Source organism: Amblyraja radiata, chromosome 7 (genome assembly GCF_010909765.2).
Source record: "Amblyraja radiata isolate CabotCenter1 chromosome 7, sAmbRad1.1.pri, whole genome shotgun sequence".
NCBI classification, from domain to species: Eukaryota; Metazoa; Chordata; class Chondrichthyes; order Rajiformes; family Rajidae; genus Amblyraja; species Amblyraja radiata.
Window position 1 is genome coordinate 68878948 of NC_045962.1, and position 25703 is coordinate 68904650.

The window sequence follows — 25703 nt, forward strand, 5'->3', positions numbered from 1 at the left end:
TGAGAACGGGCAAAACAGCCGGGCCGGACAAGGCATCCGCGACCAGATTATCTTTCCCGGCAATGTGCCGGTTATCTGTCGTGAATTCGGCGATAGCGGTGAGGTGGCGCTGCTGCCGAGGGTCGGCCACCCTGGTGAAGGTGAAAGTGAGGGACTTATGGTCCGTAAATGCAACAAAGTCCCAGCCCTCCAGGAAATAATGGAAATGCCTCACCGCCAGGTATAAAGCGAGCAGCTCCCAGTCAAACGTGCTGTTGCCAGTTGAAAAAGGTGAGAGGCCGCCAATGACCATCTACAAACTGTTCCAATACACCACCAACCGCAGAGTCCAAGGCATCCACAATGTCAATGGTTGATGGGAGGCCTGATAGAAATACCTTATATTATGAAATGCTTAGGGAGGATAGTCAGAACCTTTTTCCCAAGGTGGAAACATCAAGACCCCCTAGAGAGCATAGCTTTAAGGTGAGAGGGCAAAGGTTTAAAAGAGATGTGCAGGACCAGTTTTTTTTTTACATAGAGGGTGTTAAGTGCCTGGAACTTGTTGCCAGGGATGGTAGTGGAGGCAGATAGGCACATGCAGGGAATGGAGCGATATGGATTGTGTGCAGGCAGATGAGGTTAGTTGATCCTGGCATTCTGTTTGGCATGGGTATTGAGAGCTGAAGGGCCTGTTCTTGTGCAGCACTTTACACAAATGCATGTTATAGGAGCAGAATTAGGCCATTCGGCCCATTACTTCACCATTCAAACATGGCTATCTTTCCCTCACAATCCCATTCTCCTGCCTTCTCCCCATAACCCCTGACACCCTTACTAATCAAGAATCTATCAATGGCCTTCTGTGGCAATCAATTCACCACATTCTGACTCCATGTTCTATGTTTTATATAACAAGCATGGCATGACATCATTCAATTTCCAGGCTATTATAATTTTCTTTCACTTCCAGTGGGAATGATTAACAATTCTGCCCTTGGGAACAGTGGGGTTGTGACACAGAAATGGATGCTTACTTAAAGAATTGTGAAGTTTGGTATTAACCCAAAACTGCCAGAGGGAATTGGACATATTCGGTTATATTACAACTGTTTCTGAAGAGACTTTAGCTGGATGTGCTGGAGAGAATACATAGAGAATTCAGGAGCTTAAATGAGATGGGGCAATTTATTTCATGAATCCTTCCAAAGGTTTGTTGTGTCAATATAACCCATGTGACAATGATATCATAAATGATACAATTAACAAATTGACACACTGCTCCCTTTTTACCGATAGAAATGAAAAAAGGAAGAAAAACAGGAAACAGTTACATTAAACCCCATATGCTTAAAAATGTCCCGCTATTATTAACTACCACGGAAGGCTGTGGAGGCCAAGTCAATGGATATTTTTAAGGCAGAGATAGATAGATTCTAGATTAGTTCAGGTGTCAGGGGTTATAGGGAGAAGGATGGAGAACAAGCTTTAAATTGAATTGAATATTTTTTTTTATCAGCCAAGTATGTATACATACAAAGAATTTGCCTTGTTGCTTTGCTCACAAGTAACAACATGATATACAGTAGACAATTAAAAATAAAACATTATAATTTACACATGTGAAGAATGAAATAACATACCAATGCAAAAGGAGGCTACAGACTTTTGGCTGTTGAATAGAGCTGCTGCTTATGTCTTGCTGTGGCGGCTTTGACAGTACAGAGTCGCCTTCCAGAGGGAAGTACTTCAAAGAGTTTGCAGCCAGGGTGAGAGGTGTCAGAGATTATCTTACCCGCTCACTTCCTTGCCATTGTACAGCTCATTGATGGGGGGGAAGGTTGCAGTCAACAACCTTATCGGCTGATCGAACGATGCGCTACAGCCGCGGATGTCATGCTTGTTGGCTGAGCCAAACCAGACCATGATGGAGAAGATGATGAACAGACTCTATGATGGCAGTATAAAACTGGACCATCATTGCCTGTGGCAGATTGTGTTTCCTCTGTTGGGCCTTTTTGACTATGTAGTCGATGGTGGCCTTCCATTTAAGGTCCCTGGAGACGATGGTTCCAAGGAACTTAAATGACTCCACAGATGTGACTGTGGTGTTGTTGATGGTGAGTGGGGTGAAGGAAGGGTGAGCTCTCCTAAAGTCTACAATCAATTCCACGGTCTTAAGTGCATTGCACTCCAGGTTGTTGCAATGGCACCAGGATGCCAGCTGTGTTACTTCCTGTCTGTAGGCAGATCTCTCCCCATCCTGGATCAGTCCAATCAGGGTTGTGTCGTCCGCTAACTTGAGAAGCTTTACAGAGGAGTCTGTGGAGGTGCAATCGTCGGTGTAGAGAGAGGAAAGGAGTAAAGGAAATGGGAGTGTAAGCAGCCTTGCGGTGCTCCTATGCTGAGGGTCAGCGGGTCTGGGATGTGCTTTCCCAGCTTCACATGCTGCTTCCTGTCTGTCAGGAAGATGGTGATCCACTGACAGAGGGGTTCAGGCACAGTTAACTGGGAGAGTATGGAGTGTAGTAGCTCTGGCACAATGGTGTTGAATGCAGAGCTAAAATCCACAAACAAAATCCTTGCATAGGTCCACTGGGTGTCTAGGTGCTGGAGGATGAGGTGCAGGCCTAGGTTGACTGTGTCATCCACTGATCTATTGGCCCGATATGCAAACTGCAGGTGGTCCAGCAAGGGGTTTGTGATATTTTTCAGGTAGGCCAGCACAAGTCGTTCAAGGGTCTTCATGATTACAGAGGCCGGAGCGACAGGCCTGTAGTCATTAAGACCAATAAGAGGGAATGGTAGATCAGCCATGATTGAATGATGGAGTAGACTTGATGGGCCGAATGGCCTAATTCTGCTGCTATCACATGAACATTCCATATGTTTTATTATTATTCAATGCAAATATTGCTTGAAGTGATTTAGTTAAGAGTTTAACAAGGATCAATATAAGATATTGTGTGGAAACTGACAACACGATAGGAATACATCAAAGAGTTCACCTTGTGAAACATACCCTGGTATACATCAGATAAATGGAATAATCTGCATTTGGTTTTCCAATGCCATTTATCCGCAATTCCATACCTCAAACATCAATTGCTTAGTCGAAGCTTTCTGAATTGCATTGTCACATATTTTGCTTGTTCTTCATATCAGTACCCCACATAGAGTAATTGAACATGGCATTCCATGTTTTCATTTTCTGATTTCATCTCTACTACCCTGTAATAACTTAAATATCTTTCAAGGAGTTTATTCACAGACCTAAGATCAATGGAAAGAATTCTCTACGGCAGATGATAAATATACCAGTCTGCAATCTCCAGCTTACCAGGGACGACAGATGGCACAATGGGCTAAGTGTTCGGCTGGCAACCGGAAGGTAGCCGGTTCGAATCCCGCTTGGAGTGCATACTGTCGTTGTGTCCTTGGGCAAGACACTTCACCCACCTTTGCCTGTGTGTGAATGTGTGTGAATGTGTGTGAGTGATTGGTGGTGGTCGGAGGGGCCGTAGGCGCAGATTGGCAGCCACGCTTCCGTCAGTCTGCCCCAGGGCAGCTGTGGCTACAGAAGTAGCTTACCACCACCGAGTGTGACTGAGGAGTGAATGAATAATGCGATGTAAAGCGCCTTGAGTATTAGAAAGGCGCTATATAAATCCCATCCATTATTATTATTATTATTATTATTACCATTGAGAGCATAGAGTAGAACTGCGCAGGAACTCTTATTTCTGTGCCAATCATGACACCAATCTAACTAATCCCATCTACAGGGTCTCTATCCTTTTATTCCCTGACTGTTCATGCGTTTGTCTAAATGCCTCAAAATTTGTTTTCATACCACCAATATTGGCGGCGCTTTCCAAATATTTTACCACACCCTGTATATAAAAATGAAATGCCCCGCAAAATGTACAAAGAACTTCAAAAACTGGATAATACACAATTGCAAAACTCCTTTAAGCTTTCCCACCTCACCTTAAAGCTCTCCTCTCTAGTTTTTGACATTTACACCCAGAGAAAAAATATTTGACTATCTACTCTATCTATCTCTATCATAATTTTACATACAGCTATCAGGTCACTCCTCAACTTCCGCCTCCCTTGATAGCCAACAATATTAATTGTTTCAATTACTGTAGAGTGTAATATCAACGGGAGTACACACTGCAATTATTATTATGGTTACATAATACGGTTAGATCTTTCACTAACGTAATGAACCTATCTGAGAAGCATTGAATAACACTATAATGGGTACTTGCATTGAACCTATCCCATGTTGTACTTGTCCTTGTTTGCATTTGATGTGATAGTGTGGAGAAATCTACATTTCCTGCTGAGCTTCAATCTAGTTCTATATTGTTCTGTCCAAGTTCTTTTGAATGATTGAAAGACACAGCATTAAACAGGTCTTTTGGCCCACTGAATCCATGCTGACCATTGATCACTGTTCACGCTCGTTCGATGATATCCCACTTTCATGTCCACTACCTACACATCTGGGGCTTTTTTCAGTTGGAGAGTTAAGGGAATGTGAAGTTACGGAAGAATGAACATTTTACAGTAATGCTGATGCTAGAATAAAAGCCAGAGTGGGTCATCGATGAACGTAAGTGTGATGGTTGAAATGAGCCAAAGCAAGTTAAAACATGGACAAGAGCTATGGATAATCTCATTTCTAATGGGAGTGTTCCGATAATCAAATCTGCAGGTAACTGACTAACTCAGAACTCAAAGAAAATATTTTAGATTTAGTCAAAAGGAGAACTGGTTTCAGCAACAAATTTCCAGCATAACTATCATGGGGGGGGGGGGGGGGGGGGGTTAGGCCCCAGACTCCAGAAATAAAAGCATGGACATGGGCAGCGGACCCATTGTGGGTGATTAATTGTGTAGAAAAGGATGGTTAAGAATGTAATCAGGTAAACATGGTTCCACCATGCTGGGTAATGACAAAGAGGTAATGGAGGAGCATGGTTTAGTCAACCCTTACCAATGACCCAGAGAGGAACGATAATGAAGACCAGGTTGTCAGTAAAAAAAATCCATAGGCTATCATGAATGACTTCAATGAAAGTTATTTCATTATTGTGCCATGGACATAAACCTGATTAGAGAGAGACCCTGCAGTGCTACTTGATAAAGATCTACTTGAAATGCACTTGACTTTAATAATAACCAATGTGCTTCACTGTGTATGTTCAATTCATCTGTTCTAGATATACTCAGATGATGCTTTAAGTGGTTAAGAACTCCATTCACATAGTGTGATTTTACTAATGGATCATTGGCAGCAATTTGTGAATGAATTCAGCAGACACACACAATAATACAAAAATCTATTAAGGTTTTTTTTAAATGAACATCGACCCCTCCAGTTGTGTACTCTTTAGAATGCCTATTTGTCAAAGATAGTGTTCCTCTATCAGATAATATAATGAGTCTTCCCAATGTGAAACCCTCTTTTTTTATTTTAAAGTGAGAGTTTTCACTGCATACATAACCCTCACCAGGGTCAACCAACACAGTATTATTAGACTTCTCTGGTAGTACCTCAGAATTAATTCTCAGAAATTATTGAGCAAGTGAAATTGTTAAGTGTTTGTTGGAAGTGTGAAGTTCACTTCTACCTGTCACTGGGTGCTATCTTTACCACCCAAGAACACAGTTGCCTTGAAAGTCTTTGTTCAAGAATCATGACATTAGAACACTTTGTGCCATTCATACTGATGGTCCGTAACGTGGATGGGACAAAATTGTTGAGACAAATAACGTGCAATGATTGGGAGTAAACAAAAACGGTTGAGGAGATGTTCGGGATGATTGTGGATTCTGATGTACCAATTCACAAGTGTTCACATTCATTCAGGAAAGCCAGTTAGTTTATATGTTGGCTTTTTATCTCACGCAAGCGGCCAACATGTGGCTTACCTGAGTGCACGTGACAATAATAAACCAATACCACTATATATTATTATTGGCTTATTAAAGGCTGTTTCGTTCGTTCATTCGTTCATGTGTCAGATGATGTAGCTCACTGTTGGCTTATGTCGTCATCCAACAGTGAGCTACAGTTGACAGAATCGTTGCCTGACGCATCACAGAGTGCATCGTGTCGTCGTTTCCAGGGATCGCCAGGAGGAGGCTTCTGTCATAACATAAAGGCTCAAAGGTTTCAAAGGTCTTTTATTGTCACGTGTACCAATTAAGGTACAGTGATATTCAAATTACCATACACCCACACTAAAAAAAGCAACAAGACACACAACTACATAAAAGTTAACATAAACATCCACCACAGCGGATTTCCCACGTTCCTCACTGTGATGGAAGTCAGTAAAGTCCAATCTTCCCTCTTTATTACTGTCTTATATACTGAGATACAATGAAAACATTTGGTTTGTGTTCTATCCAATTATTGAAAAAATACTTTCCATGAATGTAATCAAGCAATGCACAAGTACAACAGTTAGAGCAAAGAGGAAAATACCAGAGTGCAGAATATAGTTCTAGGATGCTTCATACATCAACATATATTTGTTCTGTATCTTTTAACAGGGAAAGGCTACACAAAACAAACAAAGACATTTGGGCAGAGAAAGTAATCTCATCTCTCTTCAGAGATTCTGTCATGGCCAATTCCAAGGTTCTTATGGTGGCAGTGAGGTAAAATGAGTTGAATTGGTTTCTCAAAGGCTAAGATCAAAATAGTTAGTTTTGCTTTATTGTCATATACACCTGGGCACAATTAAATTCCTTGTTAGAACAAAGCTCATGGAGTATATAATATAAATGGCAATCATAGAAACAACAATAAATATAAAGCTGAATGCAAAACAGCAAAACGGTGCAAAGATTGTAGTGCAATACGAAGTAGTGGAATAAAAAGCAATAAGTGCAATAACTCTCTGAGGCAAACTTAAGAGAACAATTACAGGCAGCACCTCCAATAATGGGATGTGAAAGAGAAGATTGCTTCAGGAGTCTGATAACAGTGCAAGAAGCTGTTCTGAAGACTGGACATCAAGGATCTGTATCTTCTCCTGGAATTTAGAACAGAGTAAAGGAAATGGCTACCATACCAGGCATTCTTAAGAATGCTTCCTGTCTTCCTGATGCAAAGCACTGTGAAGATAGACTGGATAGAATGAAGTGACGGGTCTGTGGTGGACTGCATTGTGTTCATCGCTCTCCGCAGGCATAGCTTAATTTTGAGTAAAGGATACAAATTCAGTATGATTCTCAACACTTTGGCATGCAAGCTCTGTGGAAAGCCTGCCCTACTGCCAACTACTGTCCTCTAATGATAATCAAAGATAACATATCATTTAAAAACAATGCAAACGTCTTTTGTTACAGACTCCAAACTACGGCAGGCATCAAGTTAGGTGCCCCAGTGATACATTTCAGAAAACACTGAATTATATTATGGTTCAGCAAGATGAAAACAAATACATAATCTTTGTTTGGGGTGTTCATTCAAGCTCTTAGTAAGCTAATGGGTCTAAAACTTTGGAACCTCCATAACAAACAGCCCTTGGACATCAAATCTACATTCAGTTATCTGAGAGTTTCTCAAACAATGTCTGAACTGGGTAAATACCATCAAGAAGTCTAATAACTACTACTCTCGATTACTTCATAACTAATTGAACCACACACACTAATGGAAAGTTGCCATATCTGAGAAAATGGAGCGCCAACTGATTAAAGCCTCATGTTTGGCACATTTCAGGTTTTTACTAATTATTGAGCCTTTGGACATCTTGGAATGCAGCAAACACCACTCTTTGTAGTCTGATTTCATTATGTCGAAACATCAGATTGAAATATCCATAATGCATGTCTTCAATAACCTCACTGCTCTCTAGAGAACTATTCTGAAACCAGAGGGGACGCCCCATTGGAAATAACAGGAACCAAGGCAGATGTGTAACAAGTGTGCCAACATACTTCCCTTACCTCATCAACAATGTCCAATAACTGAAGAAATGCATGTAGGGTCGGGCTGCCATGGCACCATTGGATGTAGCACGTTAATTACAGGACATCTAACGACACACTACAAGAAAATATGGAACCATCTCAACACTTACTGCCAAGATTATCATGCAGCAGCTAGCCAAAACACTTCTTGTCAATGTCATATAGCCCAATTCAAAATGGCAATGGGTATAAGACACGTTTTATTATGTCAGTGTTGTTGGTACTAGCAATTTTTATTGCTTCAAAATATCAGATGTGCACGTTGGCAGGCTGTATGAAGAAATGTAACAAAAATTAAATAGTCAGTTAAACTAATGTTAATCAATAATTGTTCATAATTAATCAGCCAGCACTCAATCACTAATCATCAAATGTCCTGGTATGATCACAGCACTCCTTACATCCTTCAATAGCTCTCACCTATTAAGGGTTTCTCCTCTCCAAGTCATTTTTTTTAATGATAATGAGCAATCATTTCAACAGAACATAAGCTTTGATCCATATTAATTGTCTTGATCTTCAAAGACAAAGTCCTCACTTATTTTAGATGAATTTTACATTTTTTTAAAGAATAATATGGAAATTAGTGCTAGTAATTAAATTTTCATTATGCGTCTCAAGTTTTGATAAGTGCAAGTTGATAACTGCATCTAGAATTCATTTCCAAATTTAATTAGGGAAAGCAGCATAAGACAAAAATGTTCAGAGGCTATAGATTAAAGGCTATGACTTAAACCAAAACCTAATTTATACAGATAAACAGTAAAGTTTTAACACACTATTTCATAGAGTTGTCAGCCTCAAAGAGTTGAGTGTCAGCATTACAGAAATGTTTTATTTAACCACATAAATGCTGGTAGAGTTTAATTCATTACATTTTACAAGTAGGCCATATATACATATTCTATCATTTCAATTTGCCTTCATCAATAGATCCAAGTTGTTTTAATGGGGTGGGAGATTGCAACCTTCACATGGTCCACCCTGTTTCCACTAATGTAATCAACCCGACGTGCACAAACAAAGAGATCAAATACCCTCAACTTTAAGCTGTGCACACCATACGCAAGAAGAAGTAGATTTAAATAAAACACATTTATTATTAACATATGATTCTTTATCATTGAAATAAAATGGTAAAATAAAAAGGTATTTGTAAATGTCAGAGATAGACAAATATCATATACCTAACAACAAGTGACAACATGTTACATGGTTCTTTTATTTAATTTCTACACAATTAATCACACATTTCATATTCAATCTGGGATACACAAATATTTTAAAATATATATTTTTTGCCAGTGATTTGTCAGTTTGAGAACAAGATAATTTTTTTAGCTGTTCTTTGTTGGTTTTAGATTTAAACACATTATTCAGCATCAATCTCAACTACCAATGGTTCTTCCTGTAACCAAAATATCAACAAATGTCAAAGTGAGATATGGAGTCAAAGGCAAGCACTGAAGACAATAACATTGGTCACTAATACTAAATTGGAGGACATTTCTGCATACTCTGCATTTGATGACAAAATGGTGATATAGAAGTGGGTTTCATCAGCACACATAAGCGAACTGGCAATGTGACAAATTGACACAGGCAGAGTTTCATAACTAGAAATAATCTTTGCAAAATGCTTCGTCTTCCAAATGGACAATTGAATAATATGAACCAACAAAGTCACAGCTCCAGTCTAAGATTTGTACGAAACTATGTATCTGGCCTGGGAATAGAATTAGTTATTATATTTAGCTCTACGTGGGGTAGAAGAATGTGATTTGGAGTTTCTACTCGAAATGCTCATCTGGCAAATTCAACTGGAAAATGTTTGTTTGTCACTTATTGAGTTGAAGCAAGATATAATTTACAATGCCTACAAATAAATATAAATTCTTGTAAAAATCATGTGTTGTTTAGATGTGCTTGTAATAAACAATTACTTATTTGGAATACGGTTGGGTATTCATTGCCTTTGCGCCTAGATCTAAATATCCATCTAGACTTGAGAGGCAAAAAAGTGGGAAGGACAGGGAAATGGAAAAGAAAATTAGGTCTACCATTGTTTGGTTGAATACTCTTTTTTTCCCTTATACATCAGTTCTATGACGGAGCAAAAATCCTGGAAGTAACAGATAATATTGTGTAGAAAGGAACTGCAGATGCTAGTTTAAACCGAAAATAGACACAAAAAGCAGGAGTAACTCAGCAGGTCAGGCAGCATCTCTGGAGAAAAGGAATAGGTGATGTTTCGGGTCGAGATCCTTCTTCAGCTAATCTTAGACAATAGACAATAGGTGCAGGAGTAGGCCATTCGGCTCTTCGAGCCAGCATCGCCATTCAATGTGATTATTGGCTGATTATCCACAATCAGTACCCTGTTCCTGCCTTCTCCCCATATCCCCTAACTCTGCTATCTTTAAGAGCCCTATCTAGCTCTCTCTTGAAGGTATCCAGATAATCTGCCTCCACTGCCCTCTGAAGCAGACAATTCCACAGACTTACAACTCTCTGTGTGAAAAAGTGTTTCCTCATCTCCGTTCTAAATGGCTTACCCCTTATTCTTAAACTGTAGCCCCTGGTTCTGGACTCCCCCAACATAGGGAACATGTTTCCTGCCTCTTGCGTGTCTAAACCCTTAATAATCTTATATGTTTCAATAAGATCCCCTCTAATCCTTCTAAATTCCAGAGAATACAAGCCCAGCCGCTCCATTCTCTTAGCATAGGAGAGTCCCGCCATCCTGGGAATTAACCTCGTGAACCTACGCTGCACTCCCAAAATAGCAAGAATGTCCTTCGTCAAATTTGGAGACCAAAACTGCACACAATACACCAGGTGTGGTCTTACTAGTGCTCTGTACAACTGCAGAAGGACCTCTTTGCTCCTATACTCAACTACTCTTGCTATGAAGGCCATCATGCCATTCGCTTTCTTCACTGCCTGCTGTACCTGCATGCTTACCTTCATTGACTGATGAACAAGGACCCCAGATCCCATTGTACTTCCCCTTTTCCCAGCTTGACACCATTTAGATAATAATTTGCATTCCTGTTTTTGCTACCAAAGTGGATAACCTCACATTTATCTACATTAAACTGCATCTGCCGAACATCTGCCCACTCACTCAATCTGTCCAAGTCACCCTGCATTCTCATAGCATCCTCCTCACAGTTCACACTGCCACCCAGCTTTGTGTCATCTGCAAATCTGCTAATGTTACTTTGAATCCCTTCATCTAAATCATTGATGTATATTGTAAATAGCTGTGGTCCCAGCACCGAGCCTTGCGATACCCCACTAGTCACTGCCTGCCATTCTGAAAGGGATCCGTTAATCCCTACTCTTCGTTTCCTGTCTGCCAACCAATTTTCTATCCATGTCAGCACTCTACCCTCAAAACCATATGCCCTAATTTTGCCCACTAATCTACTATGTGGGACCTTATCAAATGCTTTCTGAGAGTCCAGGTACACTGCACCCACTGGCTCTCCTTTGTCCATTTTCCTAGTTACATCCTCAAAAAATTCCTGAAGATTAGTCAAGCACGATTTCCCCTTTGTAAATCCATGCTGACTCAGACCGATCCTGTTACTGCTATCCAAATGTGCCGCTATTTCATCTTTTATGATTGACTCCAACATATTCCCCACCACCGAGGTCAGGCTTATATGTTTAACTATTCCTATTGGTTCCATGTACAGTTTTCTCTGCAATGTATTTCACCCAACCCATTTAATGTTCTCAGAGTTAAGTAAACTTTGGGAAACTGATAAATCTCTGTGAGGTCTTCCACACATTTGCCTAAATGGTCAGTTTACTCTTCAGTAATACTCTGACCATTGAAGTAGAAGATTGCATTCTACCCATTCTAGAGTTAACATTATATTTAGACTGATAGTTATTGTGATCCTAGAAATATGTCAAATTGTCAAAGTTGCCTATTTTCACCATGTTAAAACTAATTCTATTTATCCCAAGCCACTATTTGTAGGATAAAGAGTTACCACAGGTTTCTGCCACGATTCTTTGCACAATCAGTGCAACAATAACACAAATCATTTTAATTTAGTCTATTTATTATTGATACAATATTGGCACTTGCAAATGGTTTAAAAGTTTGTTTACAATGCAAATACATACCTCTCAGCTGCTTTCAGCCAGAATATATAATTATCAATAGGTATATTTATTCTTTGAGTCCGCAATGCTCTATATACACTGGTAAACATGTCACAGATTGATAGACATTAGGTTCTGCAGTCCATGGTTTCACTGAGAGTAAAATATACAAATATGCAGTCCACAGCAGTAAAATGCTAAATAGAATTAAACTTCTCCTTAGTTTGTGACTAATTTGTGTAGGCAATAGCACGTGGTATTTACTAAATCTGTAAGTCTTTCCTTTGATATTTAAGCTAATATTTGCACTCAACCCACACTGATGTCAAACGCAACACAGATACATGAGAACCACATCTTTTCAGTTTTGTGTCCAGGAATATATAAAAGGAATGCGAGAAATCAGAATCAAACCAAATGTGAACTACAGTATAAATCCCCAAAGAGAACATGTTGTCCAATTTCCAGCTCTTGAACCATTAAAAGAAACATTTTGAATTCTTCTCACCTCCAGAGACTCATAGGACATAAACATCAACCTAGTTTGGTTTTGATTTTGCATATACATATTAAATGTTTCACTCTACCACACTCAGCATGGGGTTTGTCATAAGAGATTCCATATGGTCACTTTAACCCAAATGAAGCACTGTGCGGAGTTGCCCATACACAGAGTGTTCAGATATTCTCATTGTTACTTACAGTTCTTTTCTAAGCTCATAACTGTGGCATTAAGGTGTTGTTATTCTGATCTCCCACTGACGAATGGAGCCAAAATAAACTTGGCCATTCTTTAACACATTGGTTTTCAGACAGTATGTGCTCTGCACATCAGTCTACAATGAGCTATTTTTTCCCCCACAGTTTTTTGTCTTTTGCAATGTTTCTCATCTTCGAGTCTTCAGGATTCTGAATACAGGTCATATTTCTCTTGTCCTCAGAAAAGAATGGCCTTATCTTGGACTATGAATAAAAATAATTTGAATTCACACAACACCTTGAATTTATAAAAAGGCACACTGTTAAAATGGCATGGCAAAGATGGATCACAAGCCAAAGATGTTTGGTCAAAAAAGTGTGTTTCAAAAGCACTTTAAAGAAGTAGAGCAAGGTTGATAGATGGAATGGTTTTAGGAGAGAATTTCTTATATTACATTCTAGATGTCAGAGAGAACATATGTAGGCAGCAGAGTTACTGAGGTCGTTTTACAAGAAGTTAGAGTACGATGGTATTCCCCGAGATGTAGATGAAATCTAAAATTCATCACAAGCAATCACAGGTGTGCAATCCAGCACATTCCCACATCCTGAATAACTCGGCAATGTAGCATATTGAAACTCCATATACTCTGCTGCCATGTAATTCTCTCTCAGAAAGAGTAATACAATTCATTTATTTCTTCTTCATGTTTCCCCTCTGCCTGGCAGAATTTCATAATAGTGGGGATGAAGAATGTAGATAAAACAAATACCACATGATAAATTTGAGACAATTAGCCTGTCTTCTTCAGATTTTGTAAGGTTGGCAGCAATGAAAAATAGCTGAGAGGATATTATGAAAACTCAGCAGTAACATTCAATGGGAACTAAGGCATGTGTATGAACAGTAACATTACCAACGTCAATTCCTTTTGATACTGCTACCCAGTGCAATGTTCAGATCCTTAAACCGTCTGCGTGCAGATTTTCAACATTTTACAATATAAAGCAAAATGTTAGAGACATTTTGCTCATTTCAAATATTCTTGACAGCTAGATATATTTTATAAAAGGCAGGAACCTTTGCTCACAGAGTATAGATGTAAAAATCCATTACTGGAGAAAATAAAATGTTCAGTCTTCCATTCAACAGCGTTATTACAAACTCGCCATAGATTTCATTATTGATTTTTTTTCTCCAGTCCTCAAAGAAAATCAAAGGAGGTGACAATGGTATTTAAAAATGGCTAGTTTTTTGCTGCTGTAAAATAATATATGGACATCAGTTCATTTAGCACATAATTTTCTTGAACAGAATTCATCTCACAAAATGTTGTGATAGCCTTTGTTTTTCTGACTTATCATTCGGAGATCCATTATTGATAACTAATAAGGTATCAGTTAAAGAGATGGCACAAAGTCTTACAATATGAACAAGATATACAACCTTTGAAAAAAAAAATCAGAAAAGTGAAATGTATCTGTGAACAGATAGAAGAAAAATGATAAACCTGATTACAACTATCCCAAAACATAGGAAAGAACTGCAGATGCTGGTTTAAATCAAAGGTAGACACAAAATGCTTGAGTAACTCAGCGGGACAGGCAGCATCTCTGGAGAGAAGGAATGGGTGACGTTTCGGGTCGAGACCCTTCTTCACAGGCATGATACATGGCAAGCATTCCGCATCACAACTGTCTTCAATCAAGGTACATCAGTGCTTTCATCAATACATGTCCAAAAGATATGACCAATGTATTAAATACCTATTTGAGAGTGGCTGATTCATTTAACCATGGTCAAAAAAACAATTAAATTTCCTGCTCAATATCAGACAGTTCAGTGTTATTAACCTTCAACCAACCAGCACACGTAAAACATGCAACAGTACAACACCACAGTGCTCAGAATAACACAGAAATGTTTTTTTTTAAATGGCCACAACTGGTCATTGTGTTGGTATACGGAAAACACAAATAAAACACTGTGTCTGATATTTTACAAGTGCCCTATCAGGCCACAATGTATTAATAATCTTCCTTTTCTTAGCTAAGTGGTAAGTATATTAAAGCATACAATGGATTTGTTGCAAAACATTATGATTGGTGCTCTGGATCAACCTCCATTATATTTCTCTCCATGTTCTCATATCATAGAAATGACCTAATTACGCTATTATTATTCCATCATACTTTTCAACTAGTTCTAGTCATAGAATTGCTCATTAATAATCATTGCTAAATGAAATATAGTACATATTAAAAATAAATCACAGGGAAATGCATTGAATTAAATAACTGGATCCACAGTTTATCACACGTGAAAAAGCTTAGATGGTACTATAGTCCCCCTTTCACACCCAATGAAAATGTTGAAGCTTTGATTTAACGAGGTGAGCATTCACAACTATATCCCGATTGCGCTCTGGTACTGCTGAGATTCCGCAGCATTTATGTTTGGAATTTGTTCATGATCAATGCATAGGTAGACCAAGCGCAGGTTCCAACTGAAAGAAAACTTAATTATTTGCTAGTGGCTACATATATACATATCTGCATACATATATACATACCTGCATACACAATGACCTAATTACTATATATCTATATCTATCTCTCTCTCTCTATCTACATATAGATATAGGTCTCTCTACATCTACATCTACCTATCTATCTATCATCTATCTATCTATCATCCATCTATCTATCTATCATCCATCTATCTATCATCCATCTATCTATCATCCATCTATCATCCATCTATCCATCTATCAATTCAATTCAATTTAAAAACTTTATTGGCATGATAAAAAAAACATTGTTATATTTCCAAAGTATAAGACATGACATACATGTTTAAAATGCATAAGTATAAATACAAGTATACAGTGCATGGATAGATATGTCCCTGTACCATCTATCCATCTATATCTAACCATCTATCTATCTATATCCATCTATCTATCTATATCCATCTATCTATCTATATTTATCCATCCATCCATCTATATCTATCCATCCATCCATCTATATATATCCATCCATCCATCCATCCATCCATCTATATCCATCCATCCATCTCTATCCATCCATCTATATCCATCTATCTATATCTATATCCATCCATCTAGCGAGAGCCAGCCCAGCGAGCCAGCGAGCTAGAGAGAGAGAGAGCCAGCGAGCCATCTAGAGAGCGGGAGCCAGCGAGCTATATCTATATCTATATCATATCTATATCTATATCCATCTCTATATCCATCTCTATATCCATCTCTATATCCATCTCTATATCCATCTCTATATCCATCTCTATATCCATCCATATCCATATCCCTCTCTATCCCTCTCTCTATCCCTCTCTCTATCCATCTATCCATCTCTCTATCCATCTCTCTATCAATCTCTCTCTCTCTATCCATCTCTCTGTCCATCTCTCTATCCATCTCTCTATCAATCTCTCTATCCATCTCTCTATCCATCTCTCTCTCTCTATCCATCTCTCTCTCTCTATCCATCTCTCTCTTTATCCATCGCTCTCTCTCTATCCATCGCTCTCTCTCTATCCATCGCTCCCTCTATCCATCTCTCTCTCTCTCTCTCTCTCTCTCTATCCATCCATCCATCCCTCTCTCTCCATCCATCCATCCATCCATCCATCCATGCCTCTCTCTCCATCCCTCTACCTCTCCATCCCTCTCCATCCCTCTCACTCTCTCTCTCTCTCCCACTCTCCCACAATCTCTCTCTCAAACTTTATTTCAGACTCAAGGTCCAGACAAGGGGCAACATTACATAAAAATGCATGCATATTAAACAATATCATAAAGAACATATAAAATCTTAGTATATCACTTATAAAAGCATCATAAATTATATATTAGGAAAAAAAACACAATTCATGAATTAAAATCCAGAATAAAAGAATGATCAATGTCCTACAACGAGACAACGATACCTGTGTCTCCACAACTGGGATTCGTAGCATGTAGAGCTAAACCTTATGTTTGACAAGGCCACAATAATTCCATTTTAGAGTCATTTATCCTGCAAATGAATTTATACATATGATTTCTTAGGGTAGCTTCTAAAGTACTGACTCCTGCAGTCACAAACATGTTACTAGCACCACACCATCTAGGTTTCCTTAGCAGTGTTCTCATGGCATCATTATATGACACCTTTAGTCTCTGCAAACTTGTCTTTCCATAGTTCGACCTCAGGTGCGCAGTATAGAGTGGTGTGCAGTACGCTCTAAATAGCAACATCTTCACCACATCTGCACACGCACCAAACATACGCAAGAGAATATTCACCTGTACATACAGCATGCATCGTCATTGCCTATAAATATCCTCATCATCTGTCATTTGTTCTGTAATAAAATGCCTTAGATATTTTACCTTATTACAGACACTAAGATTATTGTCAGACCATTTAAAATTGAATATCTATATCTATATCTATATCCATATATATATCTATATCAATCTATATCTATATCAATATCAATATCTACCTGTATATTGGGAATGTTTTAAATTACTTGGAGTCTTACAGCAATTGTGTTGGTTTTTATGGTGATTGTATCTGGTTGCATTGGAGACACCTCCACATTTATTGAATTCAATTTGATAATGGCATGAAGTTTGAATTCAAGAGCTCTAGATTATTTTCCCAGTCACAAAAATCATTTTCTTCTCAGAATAAAAATATTTCAGAGCTGCAGTGCTATGCTCCAATCAACATTGACAATATTTTATGAAGCTTAAATGAAAGGACCAATTTACCCACACCAAAATGCCCAATTACAATAGTCCCACCTGGCCATATTTGGTCTAATTGTTTACTAAACAATCTGTGTGCAAAGTAAGCTGCTGTCTTTGCTTCTTGATTTGAATGAAACATATAAACATACAAATTGGGGGAAGGAGTAGGCCATGCTGAGTTTCTACCTATTCCCAGTGTCGTCAAAGATGGGCCTGGGGCCTTTGCCATGCAATATACTAATCAGCTGCACATTGCCATATTACTTGTCCATACCTGCATACACAAATGCTTACCTGCATACACGGTGCTGGCTCGAAGGGCCAAATGGCCTACTACTGCACCTATTGTCTATTTTCTATTGTCAAATGTTCTTCCAAACCAACACATTTGACTACAAATCTATCAGGCAGTAAAAAGGAGACACAAAATTCTGCAGATACTGGCACCTTGAGTAAAAACAAAGTGCTGGAAGACCTCAGCAGGTTGGGCAGTATCTGTGATGGGAATGGACAGATGTCCTTTTGAGTCAGGAGCCTTTCTCAGCCTCAACAAGCAACATTTTAGTCTGACTGATTGAGGGGAGAAAGCTGGAAAAGAGAGGTAGGTGTGAGACACAGCTTGGAAGTGATAGGTGGATACAGGTAAAGGTGGTTTGATTGGTAAGATAGGTGGAGTAAGTGAAAAATGCTTGAGGTGAAAAGAAGTCTGAAGAATATCAGATAAGAAATAAAGAGGCGGAGTAAAATGTTAAGCTAGAGGGAGCGGTATAGATAGATGGGCACGGGGTGGAGAGATGGGGTAAAAAGGAAATGTGGGACTCAGGAATTTGAGTACAGAGGAGGGGAAAGGAGCAGGCGGTGGGAAACATGTCTGTCTGCACATCAGGGTGAAGGGGCAGGGGAAAGAGAGGAGGTTTAGGTGCGTTTTACGTGAAATTGGAGAATCAGATAGTGCTTGGCACAAATTACCCTGCAGGCTCTGAGGATCAAGCACAACGACCACTCTTTATTCTCTGTAAGAGGGATCCTCCGGTCAGATTCCTCCTGCATGAAATGGAAACTCACTCCCAAAGTATGGAGTGGAGATGATTGCCCACCTCTTTGCAGAATGTAGATTTGTTAAGAAAGTCTGGCAAAGGATGCAAAGTCCTTATCACACTGAACACTGTGCAGTCAATGTGAAGGTTCGGTGGGGAAGGACCATAGCTTAGTTCCTTCCACTACTGGACATTGTGGGGCAGAGTCCAATAAGGAAACCTTTCAAACATTGAAAGTGCTATCATCCCCAAGAGTCATACGAGTGTCAATGGTGCTGCATACAAAACAAATGTGCTAACACGACCATGCATAACACCAGCAACACTGAATGTATAGACCAACACTAAGAATATACTACGACCTTTGCAAAGCACTGTTTTCTAAAAGGTTTAGTCCATCATTGCCAAAGGCATAACACAATGGCAACTGGAAACCTGAATGATATAGCAGATATAATTCAGACTAGTAAGATTAATGCAAAGCTGCTTGATGGCGTTCTCTAGGTTTGTGTATATTTTTCCACTGCATTGAAGTATATTTTTACTGCATATACAGTATATAATAAAAAGAAAGACATCTAAACATTTAGCTGGGCAACATTTCACATGCATAAAAGGATTCCAGGTTTAAAATAAAATCAAAGCCATCTCTGGGAAAGTTTATCAGTATATTCTATCACAATCTGTGTCTGCTCTCACAATTACCAGTAATTCACTACTTTAGAGTTAGCTCCTAGGGTCACTATGATTAGGTTAGAAATCTGCTACATTTGAACTGTGCTAAAGGGGAAGACTTGATCTTGTTGTAAAATGCACATAATAAGCTGCATGATATCCCTGAATGGTTAATTATGATGTTGTCTGGATTAATATTAAAGTCAAAAATGTATTTTTCAAAATAATGAGAAAAAAATGAAAATGCTAAATCTCTCTTGGTAATTGTACTTTAATCATCATTGGTGCTTTTTTAAATAAAAATAAGTTGTAGGTTTTTCTCTTTAGCTTGTGTGATTTATGTGGATTTTCCATTAAATATTTCTAAATATATGACAGAGTTGTTTTGTGATTTTATAATTCTTAAAGAGAGAGCTTTGTGTTACATTTGGAATGTAAATACGTCAAGACCATTTTCAAATTACTTTATGGTTAGGAAGTGTTAGGAATGTTTTCTTGCAGAAATACCTCCTTGCCTGTAAAATGGTGTGAAATATCCTAAGATCCGTTAAAATGTTAAAATTCTGTAAACATTTATTATTTCATTCTTCTTTGGGTGTAAATCTTACTGACTGTCCATGATTCCACAAAGCTTATTAATGTCTTCCTTATTTAACTCTCCAATCTTACATCACCAGCATTGAAACCATGTTCTGTGTGTCTGTACAAAATTTGTGTCATTTATATTCTGCAAGAACAAATGAAGAAATGTGGAATTTCCCTTGAATTCTGAAGTAGCATTTATGTCTTCTCCAATGTGAGTACCTCTATTGAATCTACCTGTTAATTTTCTAGCCACTTTCTATTTAATGTGATATCTTTTTCCATCCAAATAGAATTGAACTTTCTAGCTCTCTTCTTGAACATCGATCTACCAAACACCTTCTGAAAACATATGTTGGTGGCAGTTACTCTATTCCCTTTAATGCACAGAATTGGACACTTGCTTCGCTTAAGCAAATAAAAAAATGATGAAAATAATATGATTCAATCATTATTTTTAATACTTTTTTTGGAGTCTGGATATTGTTGCCATTTATTGCCAGCCCAAAGTATGTTTGTCTGAGCATGTGTTTTTCTTAAAAAGCTCTTACATGTATTTAAAATTATAATTTCTAGAACGGGAGATGGGGTAACCAGGGTTAACCTTGTTAAACTGGAGGGAATGAGAAGCGTGAGTGGTTGAACTAAAGGTATATGGCTCCTGCTGCATCTATGCACTGACATTTTATTAACAAGTGAGCATGTCAGGAACATATAGCATACAGTATTTCCCATCAGTGAAGTATGACAACTTACACTGCGAGGCAAATAAGTTTCAGATTTCAATGTATTTAAATATTCCCTATAAACTGAGAGACTAATTAATACAAGGCTTCCCTACCTGGGGTAAATTTACACAGAGGGTAAATTTCACCTACCCAGGGGGTAAATTTGTTGATTCTGGATTTGTACTTTTTTTTTCATTGACTGACTGTGTTTGGTTCTGGTATACCGGTATCTGTTCATCATTAGTTGTTCATAAATAAGTGAAATAACATTGTTTTGTGCTATTAAAGTTGCCAGGGGTAAACGGGACGAAAAAGATTAGGAACCCTTGAGTTAATACATTGTTAATTGCAATTCTACTTAAAAGTGCACCAAGATGTTTTTAAACTCTTGCATTTAGAACAATTTGCACATAATTTAGAATTATAGCATGCAATCAAATATGGTGCCCGCCAGTTACCTCCTACCTTACTTCATCATCCTTGCACTTTCTTCTATTCCTTTCACATTTCCTCTATTCCTTCAGTAGTGCTGTAATTTAATTAAACAAGTTTAAGTGATATCTGAAACCACATAAACAAAACTTTGAAAAGGTTTCTGTGTATTATGCAAAATCCAAAATCAAATTATTCCCCTTTTCCTCACTCTCTAATGCAAGTAGAATTTTATTATATGTTAAAATACTCTATAAACCAAAGTTACTGCTAAATAACAGTTAAAGGTTGAGCAGCAGCCATGTTCACTGAATACTGTATCAGAACAGTGTACGTGTATGAACTCCAGTATATATTGGTCCAATATTTCAAAATATATTCTTAGCACATTAAAAAAGAGGAAAATTCACAATCACTTATTATGCAAAGAATGCAAAGTATGTCTTCAGCTGTATTCTGACATGTTGAACAGAGTAATATTCATACATAATTGATGATAGGATTGAATTTGTGAAAAAAATATCAGTTAGTGTTTGATAAAGTAACATTGTTACAATTGTTATATTTCTAAATATTAATTAATATGGGTCCAGCATACAATTATAAAATGGTATCATAGAGAACTTGCAACATATTTCCTTGAACAATATAATAATTTACTAAAAAATATTTTAAATGTTATTTTATTCAGTAGCATTTTACCGCATTTATCTAGGCATGTCTTAACACCAAAATTGCAAACTATATCAGGCCCATAATAATTTTTGCAACAATTGAAAAACTGCGCATTGTTCCTTCCCAAAACTGGGAAAGACACACACTTAGGTGATTTCTACATGTGTGCAACGCATCATGGAAATGACATGCAAAATTAATTAAAGTGTTGCAAACAATATGTTTTCTGACAGGATTTTAACATGGGATTCATATAATTGTGTTGATTTTTAAAGATTTGTGGCATAGACTAGTCAACAAAATATCAATTACAATAAAATGAGGACAGATTTTTCACAACAGCAATATTGAATCCAATGGAGAGGGGGGGGGGGGGAAACTAGCACTTTCAATTTCATAGGAATGAGGGAAATCAACTAAATACTGAATCAAAATATAAAATAAAACAGGATCAGTAGGGGAGATTATATGAGCTTGGAATGCTGGATGCACTAAACTTAAATTGAAAATGGTTTTAAAAGTGCCATTTCAATGGTGATTTAAGTTGTTTGCTGAAAATTATATAATATGACAAAAAACTTGACTAGGATATCCTTCACTTAATTGTTTTAAACATCAGCAGCTATGCAATGTCGGAATGAAACAAAGGTTGATTTAGTTATTTAGCAAAACAGGACAAAAAGGATAATATCATCAATGTTGAGGCCTTCTTGTGTAAACTGATTGGTAATTATGCAAACAACCCAAAGTTTATTCCTTAGGCAGTTGGTCAGGAAACATATGATTTTTTTATTTCAATCATTAATGAAATCACATTAATGAAATATGAAAATGACAAAAATGGTATCACGTATCTCATGGAACAAAATCACAAAGTAAAACAAAAAAGCTGCATGCCATGAAGACAGACTTTAAAACATTCCTTTTTACTACTGGTAGCCATTGTATACAGAACACACCCACATGTTACCAAGTCTTTTCACTTACAAGGATCATTTTGTAAACCACAGTGTTTTGCATAATCAATGAACTTCATATAAATAACAATGTGTTAATTACTGTAGTATTAAAGCAACGAGTGTTAAATAAATTTAACAACCTCTTATGAAACTGACACAGGCATTCAAAAACAAAACATTATTAAAGAATAATGAATGAACTGAGGACATAAATCTGTTATTTTTTCCCAGGCAGCTAATGGAGTATTTACCAGACCTTTTCAGATGCTATTTTTCCCATTATGTATAAGTGTTTTATGTAAAAACTAAAAATCTTTGTGTCATACAGTTGAGTGCTATAAATTAAGTTTATGTAGCTTAGTTAGTTATCAGCATACATTTGTTATATATAACTGTCAGTTCATACGTTTCATGACAATACTATAAAGGAGAAATGTACTTTATCTAACACTTTGGTTAGGTGTATGTAGGAAGTCTGATTACATCTAAAAATAACTGTGAAATATTCCATTAGTTGCCCAGGCCAAACGTGCTGTGGGTTGTAATACTTGAGACGGCAGTTGTCCCTAATCCCAAGTGTATTGAGATCACATAGGCATTGTAGGACATTAGAGTAGCTTCCATCTTTTTCTAAATCTTAAACGGTGGTATACAATGTATTCAGAAAGTATTCAGACCCTCACTTTTTCCACATTTTGTTACGTTACAGCCTTATTTTAAAATGGATTAAATTCTTTTTTTTTTAAATCATCAATCTACACACAATACCCCAGAATGAAAAGCAAAAACAGGTGTTTAGAAATGTTTGCAACTTGATTGGAGTCCAGCAGTGGTAAATTAAATTGCTTGGACATGATTTGGAAAGGCACACACACATAAGGTTCCACAGTTGACAGTGCATGTCAGAACAAAAACCAAGCCATGAAGTCGAAGGAATTGTCCGTAGACATCCAAGACAGGATTTTGTTGAGACACAGATCTGGGGAAGGGTATAAAGCAATTTCTGCAGCATTGCAGGTCCCGAAGAGCACAGTGGCCTCTGTTATTCTTATATGGAAGAACTGGAACCACCTCTGGAGGGACCTGAAAATAGCTGTGCATCAATGCTCCCCATCCAACCTGACAGAGTTCGTGAGGATCTGCAGAGAAGAATGGAAGAAATGACCCAAATACAGGTGTGCCAAGCTTGTAGCGTCATACCCAAGAATACTTGAGGCTGTAATCACTACCAAAGGTGCCTCAACAAAGTACTGAGTAAAGGGTCTGAATACTTATGTAAATGTGATATTTCAGTTATTTCTTTTTAATTACTTTACAACATTTTCTAAACACCTTTTCACTTTTTTATTATGGGGTATTGTGTGTAGATTAATAATTAAAACAATGAATTTAATCCATTTTAAAATAAGGCTGTATGGTAACAAAAGTGGAAAAAGTGAAGGTCTGCGGTCTGAATATTTTCAGAATGCACAGTGCAAATATCTGCCTTCCTTGCAAAGATAGCATCACTTGCATTCAAACACCTTGCTTTTCAGGATTTAGGAATCCCAGCAGACGAGAGCACATGACAAAACCTTATTACTGTACCTCGGTACACGTGACAATAAACTAAACTAACTAATTAGAGCTACATTTGTAGACCAGGTTAAAAGTGAAAGTTCAATTTTATTGTGGAATTAAAATTAATAACCTGACTTTGGGACCAGGTTGATATTTTGCCTTTTTCTCAGCTCTTTTAAAGCCAAAAGCAGGTTTAAGTTTGAGTTCAGATTTTAGGTTTTAGAGATACTGTATGGAAACAGGCCCTTCGACACATGGTGTCTGCACCGACTGGTGATCAGCCCATACACTACCACTACACATTAGGGGCAATCTACAATTTACAGAAGCCTATTAATCTACAGAATTGTGCATCTTTAGAGTGTGAGAGGAAACCAGAGCATTCAGGGAAACCCATGCGGTCACATGGCGAATGTAGAAACTCTGTACAGACTCTGTAGTCAGGATCAAACCTGGGTCCCTGACGTTGTAAGACAGCAACTCACACTGTGCCACTGTACTGCCCCAGGGACATTTGGAAGTATTTTGGTGTTGCCTTTGAGATTTTTTTATTTTCATGTCTGACTTGACCTCAGCTCACCTGTTCTGGTTTTTATAATTCAGCAAAAATAAATAAATACTTGTTCTTTCTAAGATTGTCGTTATGTTTAGAATATTTTGTGCAAATTGGGCTCTTAAAAAAATACTATAAGATATAAAAGAGCTTTCCTCAGTGGGGTAGGGTGATGAACTTGATTTAAAAAAGTAACTAAACACAAAGAGCACCTGCAGAACAGATACCACATTAGGCTCTCGTAAGATTCAACCAAAAAGGTATAATACCAAGAAAATCCACTGCAGATCTGGGCCCAGGGCTCCAGTCTTTATCATTTGCAAACTACAGTAAGAGAGATCTTCAAATATCCTGGCTACATGATGGAACGATAAGTTCATTTCATGTCAGGCCTCATCAGTCAATGTTGCCTCTCTTGCTTCTACTTTCTGCTTTACCAGGTTGAAGGGTTAGGGAAGAATCCATGCCTTTAACTCAAGAATTATCTTTAAGATTGTGTTGACTTTCCAATATCTCATCCAGATACAAGGCTGCATCAAGCTGCAGATAGCACCACAGCCCAGTTTGACCACCATCCACTGATCAAATGGATTGATATCCACTGGGGTTAAGAGGCAGCAATATAATCCCTGGCTGTGTTTCACCCCTGACCATGCATTGGGAATTGCACTCTTGCCTCCAGCTCACTGGGAGAGCTGTTTCTCCTTTTAATAAACTTGGGCTGTGTCAATAGACAATAGACAATAGGTGCAGGAGTAGGCCACTCGGCCCTTCGAGCCAGCACCGCCATTCAATGTGATCATGGCTGATCATCCCCAAATAGGCAGAAGAAATCTTTTGTGCCAATTTGGATTTGAAAACCAAGAAAGGTGTCCAAATCAGACAGAAATCAGGCAAGCCTGAGGCAAAAAAGGGATGTCAAATGAATGTTGAGA

General features: G+C 37.9%; 1 long non-coding RNA gene across 3 annotated transcripts in view; it reads right to left on the reverse strand.

The window, feature by feature from the left end:
- The window catches only part of LOC116975519, a 103195-nt gene that overhangs the window by 76353 nt on the left and 1139 nt on the right, over nucleotides 1-25703 (reverse strand). For 2 of the 3 annotated variants that reach the window (XR_004412644.1, XR_004412645.1), the window contains exon 2: nucleotides 21060-21118. This is a non-coding gene — a long non-coding RNA (uncharacterized LOC116975519). Of the gene's footprint in view, nucleotides 1-21054; nucleotides 21119-25703 lie in introns of all 3 variants that reach the window. The other variant, XR_004412646.1, reaches the window with a different exon arrangement.